Raw genomic sequence first — 7,570 nt, forward strand, 5'->3', positions numbered from 1 at the left:
GTGAGGGGGGAGTTACAGACCTCTGTAATTTGGTCATTTGGTACCTCTGAAATCACCCCCAGGGAATGGGGGGGAGGTTTACAAACCTGCCCTCGGGAGGGCTTTGGTGCCTCCCGAATCATCCCCAAGGAATGAAGGGGGTTCCCAAACCTTCCCTTAAGGAAAGACTTTGGTACTTCTGAAATCATTCCCGGGGAACGAGGCTGGGGTTCCAGACCTTCCCTTAGGAATAACTTTGGTACCTCCCAAATCATCCCCAGGGAATGAGGTGGCGGGGGGTGGTTACAAACCCTGCAGGTTCCCTTTGGGAAGTCTTTGGTACCTTCTAAATCATCCCAGGGAATGAGTCTGGGGCTCCAGACCTCACCTTAGGAAAGATTTTGGTACCTTTTAAATCATCCCCAGGGAATGGGGGGGTGGTGGGGTCACAAACCTGCCAGGTTCCTTTTGGGAAGACTTTAGTACCTTCTGAATCATCCCCTGGGAGTGAGTTTGGGGTCCCAGACCTTGCCTTGGGAAAGACTTTGGTACCTCCTAAATCACCCCCAGGGAATGCCCTCCCTGTGTGGGCTCTGTGGGAGTTCAGTGAGAAATGAAGTTGTGTTTCTCTGAAGGAAAAGGTTTGTTTTCCCACAGCAGATGAGCCATGGAAAGCTCCAGCTCCAGCCTGGCTCTGTTTTCCTGTCCCCTGAGCCTGGCTGGGTGCTCGTGGTCACTCTCTGTTGTCACCCTTGTCATCTCTGTTCCTGCTCCTCCCCGAAGAGGAAAGGACCAAGAGGAATGAACAGCCAGGGAAAACTTTGTAAATAACATTTGCAGGGTCACAGAGAGCAAAAACTGGAGGGAAATGTGGTTCTTGCTGCCTTGGTGTTTAATGCCCCCGTGTTGGGAGAGGCCCTGGGCCCTCAGCACCATCACAGGAGTGTTTTCTGTGTTGCTGCACCAAGGATGCAGTTCAGAGCAGCAGGAAACCATTAGACTAAACTCTTCTGCAATTTAAATGCGATTTTAATGGTATTTTAATGTTGTTTGAGTAGCAGTGGAACACCTGCAGGAGCTGTGCAGGCAGGATGGAGGGAGGTTTGTTGTGCTGATGTGATCAGAGGGTGACCTGGCACACTCAGAAGGGAGAATGGGTAGCCTTGATGTAGATCTGGAGGTTCTGCCTTTTCCACAGTTCCCTGGAGCTCTCTGATCCCAGGTTTCCTGACCTGAGTGAGGGGAGCAGCAAATGGCTCCTGGGTTGTGGTTGTGCAGAGGGTGAAGCCGTTGTCCTCGACACAAGTACCTTTGTCCCAGCTGGAATTTTCTCTGCAGCAGAAAATCTTCAGGGAGTTTTCTATTCCAGAACTTTAGTGGGAGTTGGAAGACCTCCCTCAGCAAGCTGGGGGGGCTGGTGCTGCTTAACTGGAGCACAGCCAAACCCCCTGGGCCAAGCTGGGATTCGCTTTAGCTCCTAAAAGAAGGTCAGAGGCCACTGTTCCCAGTGCAATCCTGTTATTTCCAGGCAGGTATTGTCATGTGCAAGGAGGCTCCTGAAGGACTCTTCAAATATTTCCTTGGAGTCAATGACTTGGAGTGTCCTTCCTAGAGAGAGGGAATGTTTCTGTTGTGCTGCTCCTCCTAAATCAGCTCAAATGAATTGCAGGAGGGAAAAAAATAGAAAGAGATGTTTCCAAGCAGTGAGGAACAGCTCCTCCGAGGTGCTGAATGTGATGTTTCTGAGGAGAGAGGAGTGCTGGGAGCAGGGAATTTCCCCAAATTGTTCAATCCAGCTGCTGGGAGGTGTTACCTGGTGACTAATCCTGCTGCTGTGCATCCCTCTGGTGCTGTGCTTTCCATGGCAGCTCAGGGACAGGATTTGCTTTCCTCCCCTGAGATCCAGCCCTTGGGTTTTGAAATGCCTGGGAATAACAGCAGGGAAGGGCCAAGGCAGCAGAACTGCTCGTGGTCCTGGTGGTCTCGGCCTGCCCAGGGCTCTGCTGCAGGTGCTGCTGGGAGAGGGGACATTCCCATTCCTGCTTTGTCATGCACTGAGCCCTGCCAAGGAAAATCACTTAGCAGCAGATATTTTATTCTCCAGAAACCCTTGTGGCTTCTGGAAAGAGCTCTCAGCATGTTTAAAGAAACGAGATGTAAACACAGAGGTGGGTTTTTAGGTGGTTGCGTTTTGTGCTTGTTCTCCCTTCTCTGGTTTGAGAGTGGGAATAGGGAGGTTGGTTTCACTTTCTGCTCCTCTTGCCTTTGCCCAGGGTCCCAGCTCTGGTGTCCCTCCCTGCTGGCACAGCTGCCCCTGAGCTGCCCCAGTCGAGCTCCTCATGCCAGAGCGTTTGAAAATCGATTTTTGTTCAAACTGTTGTGCAACACAATCTTCATCTCAGAGGGAACAAGGCAACATCTGTTTGTTCTGCTCAGTGAACTCCCCCTCATCTCCCCAGTGAAAAAACAGGCAAGATTGCCCCGGAGTTGTTTGTACCTATTTTCTAAGCCTATTTTCTAAACTGGGATGCTGTTACCTGTTGGTGTTTGTGTGGTGATATCTGAGAAGAGATTGTGGAATCCTGGAATGGGTTGGGTTGGAGAGGACCTTAAGGACCATCTCATTCCACCCCCTGCCATGGGCAGGGACACCCTCCACTATCCCAGGTTGCTCCAAGCCCTGTCCAGCCTGGCCTTGGACACTTCCAGGCAACCTGTGCCAGGGCCTCACCATGAAAGAAGTCGTAATTTCTTGTTGCCTTGCAGGTCCTTCTCCCTTGGTCTTTGTAGACTCGTTCCTTTGCTCTGTAGCCTCATTCATTATCCAAACCCTGAGCTCAGTGCCTCTCTCCTGTGTTCAGTGCATCCCAGGAAACCACATTTTCTCTTCCAGCTCTCAAGGAGAACAGAAGTGCAAAATAAAATTGTTTCCTGGTGCCTGCAGAGCTCCTGAAGGCTCCTGCTGCTTTAGGGGGGTTTTATGATCCTTTCTCAGTAGCTGTTTGTGCTTTGTGTGACTGCACAGTGAGGACTGAGGGATTTTTCCTTTTCCATCCTTTTGCTGGGATGTTGCACTAGTGGTTGAAACTGGGGGGGGGTTTCAGACATCCCAGGGCCTCTGCCCGTGGAAGGGGGGGCTGCAGGTCACACCCCCCATCCCTTTGGCTTTGTTTACCAACACCTTTTGCCCCTGCAGTCAGTGCCTGGCTGGAACTGGAATGATTCTGTACTTGAGAAGTACAAGTTTCCATCAGCCAAGATGGAAACTCTGGTTCTTTCCAGCCCAGCTTTGCAGTGGACTGACAGTGAGACTTTTATCTGGCTGCATCTGGTTCGTGTGGTACAGAAAGTGAAAGACTGGCATCCAGGCCTCGTGATTTCTTGTGCTTCCAGGCATTTCTTTCTCGTGTTTCCAGGCATTTTGCAAGAGTTCTCTGGTGATCTAAAGGGCTTTGAAGCTGCTGAGGCAAGTGGATGCCATGCTGTCCCTTAGGTCTGCTTGGGAGGGTGAAGGGTGGCAGGGAACAGCTGCCTGGGCTGGGCTGGGGCAGCAGCAGCAGCTCCAGTTTTGGAGTTCAGCTCAGGAGAGGGTTCAGGACACAGAGAAATAACAGTGCAGGTGCTCTGAAGGTTTAGGCACTTTCAAATCCTGTTACTTCCCATGTTCCAGGAGAGCTCAGAGCTCCTGCTATTGGGAGTTTGTGATAACAAGATGAGGTTCTTGTAGGACCAAACCCAATAAATTGCTGCAGTGATGCTTCTCTTGATCTCATCAGGATTAAGAGAGGCTGAAGGACAAGTCTGCTTCCAGACCCACTCCAAAAGCTTAATTTTTAATAGCTCTTAATGTAATTTTAGGCTCAATTCCAAGCACCAGTTTGCTTGGCTTCTGCTGAAGCACGAGCCTTGTTTATTGTGGAGAGATGTTCACAATCCCAGCTCTGCTGGGAGAAAACACTTCAGCCTTCCCTGCTGTTGGATGCTGAGCTCTGTGTGTGCCCGACAGCTCCTGGGCATCCTTAGTTGTGGCCTGGAGGGACTGGACTCACTGTGTTCCTGATGGAAAAGGGACTCAAATTGGACACCTTTGCCATTGTTTCCTTTGGAAGGGCTTTGACTTGGCCTCTACTCCTTTCACCTGTGTCCTTCTCATTTGTGGTGATGCCAGAGAAGTTTGATCCCAGGAAGATTTTGTCATTTTAAGGGTTGGGTGACTCCCCTTGGGCTGTGAGGAGATCCTTTCCTTCCCTGGGAGCAGCTCTTCACGGGCACTGTGAATGCTCTCATCAAACCCCCCAAGCACACGTTGCTTTTCCTTTTCCTCAACCCTTTGGATAGTGCAGGCCTGGCTTCTGTTTCCCATCCTTATTTACTGAGTGGATTTATTCCTGGCTGGTCTGGAGGGCCACACAAGTGAGTGTCCCTCTCAGCAGTGTCTGGAAGTGGCTGTTACCCCCAGACCTCCCTGTTTTCCCAGTGTTCTGCAGCTTCTTCCCAAGCTCCCTCTTGCTGCTCCAGTGGTCTGTCCCCAATTCCAATCATTTGTTGTGCACAATATGGTCAGGATAGCACGGGGTGATGGAGGGAGGCACATCCATGACTCCCTGTGGATACTCCTCTGGCTTTGACCCCGTTGCAGGTTGAGGTCAGTGCTCAGATGAGTTGCTTTGTACATAAGTGATGTCCCTGCTGAGGCTCCCAAAATCCTCTGCTCTCAGTGATATCTGGGGGTGATTTCCTGTGGGGAGAGGGGTGTTTGGTGCTGAGAAGAGGGAAGTTGGGATGTTTGTGTGTGTCTTCCAAGCAGGAAAAAATCCCAAGGACCACTGTTACTGTCTGTCAAGCACAAACCACAGGTTAAGTGACAAGAAAACCATTTTCTCCTCCTGCCTGCCTTTGGTGAGCAGTGATTAACACCAGAGGTAAAAGTCCTTGCAGGTAAAACCTATGGAATCATAAAATCCCAGACTGGTTTGGGTTGGGAGGGACCTTAAAGCCCATCCAGTGCCACCCCCTGCCATGGGCAGGGACACCTTCCACTAGCCCAGGTTGCTCTAAGCCCTGTCCAACCTGCCCTTGGACACCTGACTTCAGCAAAGCACTGGTGTGGGTTCATCAGGATCACGTCTAAAATACTCATGCAAGTCCTACGTGGTTCCTTTCCTTGATTAGTTCAAACAAAGCCAAGGGGATTGACTGGCGGAACAAGATTGTGGCACCACCTCACAGCCAGCAAATTAAATGGCCTGGTGAGATTTTTTTTTCTGATTATGTTTTGGAAAAATATGTGTTAACAGCAGAGGAATTGAGGGTCAGAAGCCACTGGCCTTGGTGTGATGCAGACTCTCATTTCAGAGGCCAAAAATAGCCTTTTCCTGCACTAACCTTCAGAGTGAACAGTTGCTCCAGAGCTGTTTGTTCTCCCTCTTGTTTGTCCCAGCTCTTCCAAACAACAGCAGATTGAAATGTCTGTGCAGGCTCCAGCAGACACAGCTCCAGCCTCTCCCAGCACCAACTCCCAGAGGCTCTTGGAGCTTTGCTTTCCTGTTCCTGGACGTGTTTCTCTGTCTCTGCAGGGGTGACAAAGTGCCAGTGTGGAAATGCCAGGAGAGCACAGGGATGCCAGTTAAATCCAGGAGAACCCAGGAGCCTCTCCTCAGAACATCTCCATCCATGTTTCAGAGGGGGAGGCAGGTTCCTTTCTTAGCAGGAGGAGATTCTGGGGGAGTGCCAGAACCTCTGAGCTATTTTTGTGCCCGTTTGTACACAATAGCTGGTCCCTGCTGCGTTTCCCTCCTGGATTCCCTGGAATCCACAGACCCTGGAGTGGGTGCTGGGGGTGCAGGCAGGGGATGAACTGATGAGTCAACAGGGAGATGTGACTTCACAGGGATCAGATCTGCTGACATGGAAATCAGGCTCCTGTGCCAGGCTGTTGTTGTGCTGGCTCTGAGCACATCCCCCTGCTGAGGGCTGGACTCCCTGGCCAAACAAAGCAGGAGCTTCAGGGGCATGAGATGAGTTTTCTTTGCTCTTTCAGCCACTGTACAAACATTTCTGCTTTTTGTGATGTTATTTTAGGCATGTCCCAATTTCCATTGCATGCCTTCAACTGGAATATGGCTATTTTGGGATGGGGAAAGGAGTCCTTTATCAACATAAATGAAACCTGAGCTTTGTTGGGTTGTTTGAGACAACAAATCTTGCAGTCAGCACGAGATGCCAGCTTGGAGTGGGTCATGAGAATCTTGAATTTAGTTTTCCTGCAGGTGACCTCCCAGCCTGAGAAGTTCAAGCACTTTCTGCAGCACTTGCAACAAAACCAGTGTATTTTTGGGCTCTTAGTACAAATCAAACCTGGATGGTTGCTTGGTTCTTCCTTCCCGTGTTAGTGGTCTCCAAAATTCTCCCTTGTTTCACCCTCCTGAGCTGTGGATCCTCTGAAAGAGAATCTCCTGTAACGTGGGAGTGCTTGGGTGATTTGTCACCTTGATCTCACCCAGAGGGGGGTTTGGTGGGGCCCAGCAGCTGGGAGGGGTGGGCAGGTGCCATGGAGGGAAAGCAGGGAGAGGGGGAGAGAGGAACAGCAGTTCTGGATGTAGGAATTAAAACCCCTTCTCAAAAGCACAGAGATTTTCATAACTGAGGCTGCTGGGTTTGTGTTCATTAAACTAATTATCCTGGCTTTGATCCTGCCAATGTGCTCGGAGGTGAGAACAGCAGTTGGTGCAGTTGGTCCCTTTTGTTCCAGCTGTCAGGTTTTTTGCCTGAAAAAGCAACTCTATTTCTCCCTTCAGCTTTCATTTCATATTAACATTTTCTGTCACAGCTTTTTGTTAAAATCTGGCAGGAAGTCTAAACAAACCAGCTCCTGGCTCTGAGGAAGGTGCCCAAATAATGGCATTTCTTGCACAAATTTAATCTGCCAGCATTGAACACTTAACTGTGGATCTGTATTGGGCAGATTTTCGGCAGGGAGGGAGCTGACTCGTTTCTATGACAACTGAGATCATGTCATGGATATTTGGGTAAAAAACCTGAGCTTCCTCTGTGAGAAAACCATTGAAATGTGAGCACAAATTTCATACCACACGGTTGAAGGAGTTGGGTTGTTTAAAGAAAACTCAGACAACTCATTTCTCCACGTATCTTTCTTCAGGGTGATAAAATATTTGTTGACAAATGTTGCTTAGATCTGCTGATTTCATAAATGTAAAAAGTGAGCAGGTATCTGGTTTTTCCCCCACCTGCTCTGGTTCACCAGGAGAAACATCCCTTGCAGAGATTTGGGATTTTACTCTTCTCATCATGACTTGTGTATAAATCAATGAATTAATATAAAATGGGTCTTGTTATCTTGATTTTATTCCTGCATTCCTTTTGCCCTTGATTCAGTAAGAAGCCTTCAATACTGAGATGATCAATTGAAGAAGGAGCCTTGGGCTTGCCAAACCTCCCCCGTTCAATTTAGTAACTCCATGTTGGTAACAAAAGCCAGTAAAAGCTGCTGATTGTGTTTTAATAGATTTAATGCTTGCCCTGTAAAATAAATGGAAAAATAAAGCCAGATCCCAAGGTAACCAGAGAGAAG

At 49.3% G+C, this 7,570-nt stretch overlaps 1 protein-coding gene across 1 annotated transcript in view; it reads left to right on the forward strand.

The window, feature by feature from the left end:
• Nucleotides 1–7,570, forward strand: part of CDS2 (CDP-diacylglycerol synthase 2) — a 25,005-nt gene that overhangs the window by 455 nt on the left and 16,980 nt on the right. The gene's annotated exons all lie outside the window — the stretch shown is intronic.

The sequence above is a fragment of the Neopelma chrysocephalum genome, unplaced genomic scaffold, assembly GCF_003984885.1.
Source record: "Neopelma chrysocephalum unplaced genomic scaffold, ASM398488v2 Primary Assembly neopelma1_163, whole genome shotgun sequence".
Lineage (NCBI taxonomy): Eukaryota > Metazoa > Chordata > Aves > Passeriformes > Pipridae > Neopelma > Neopelma chrysocephalum.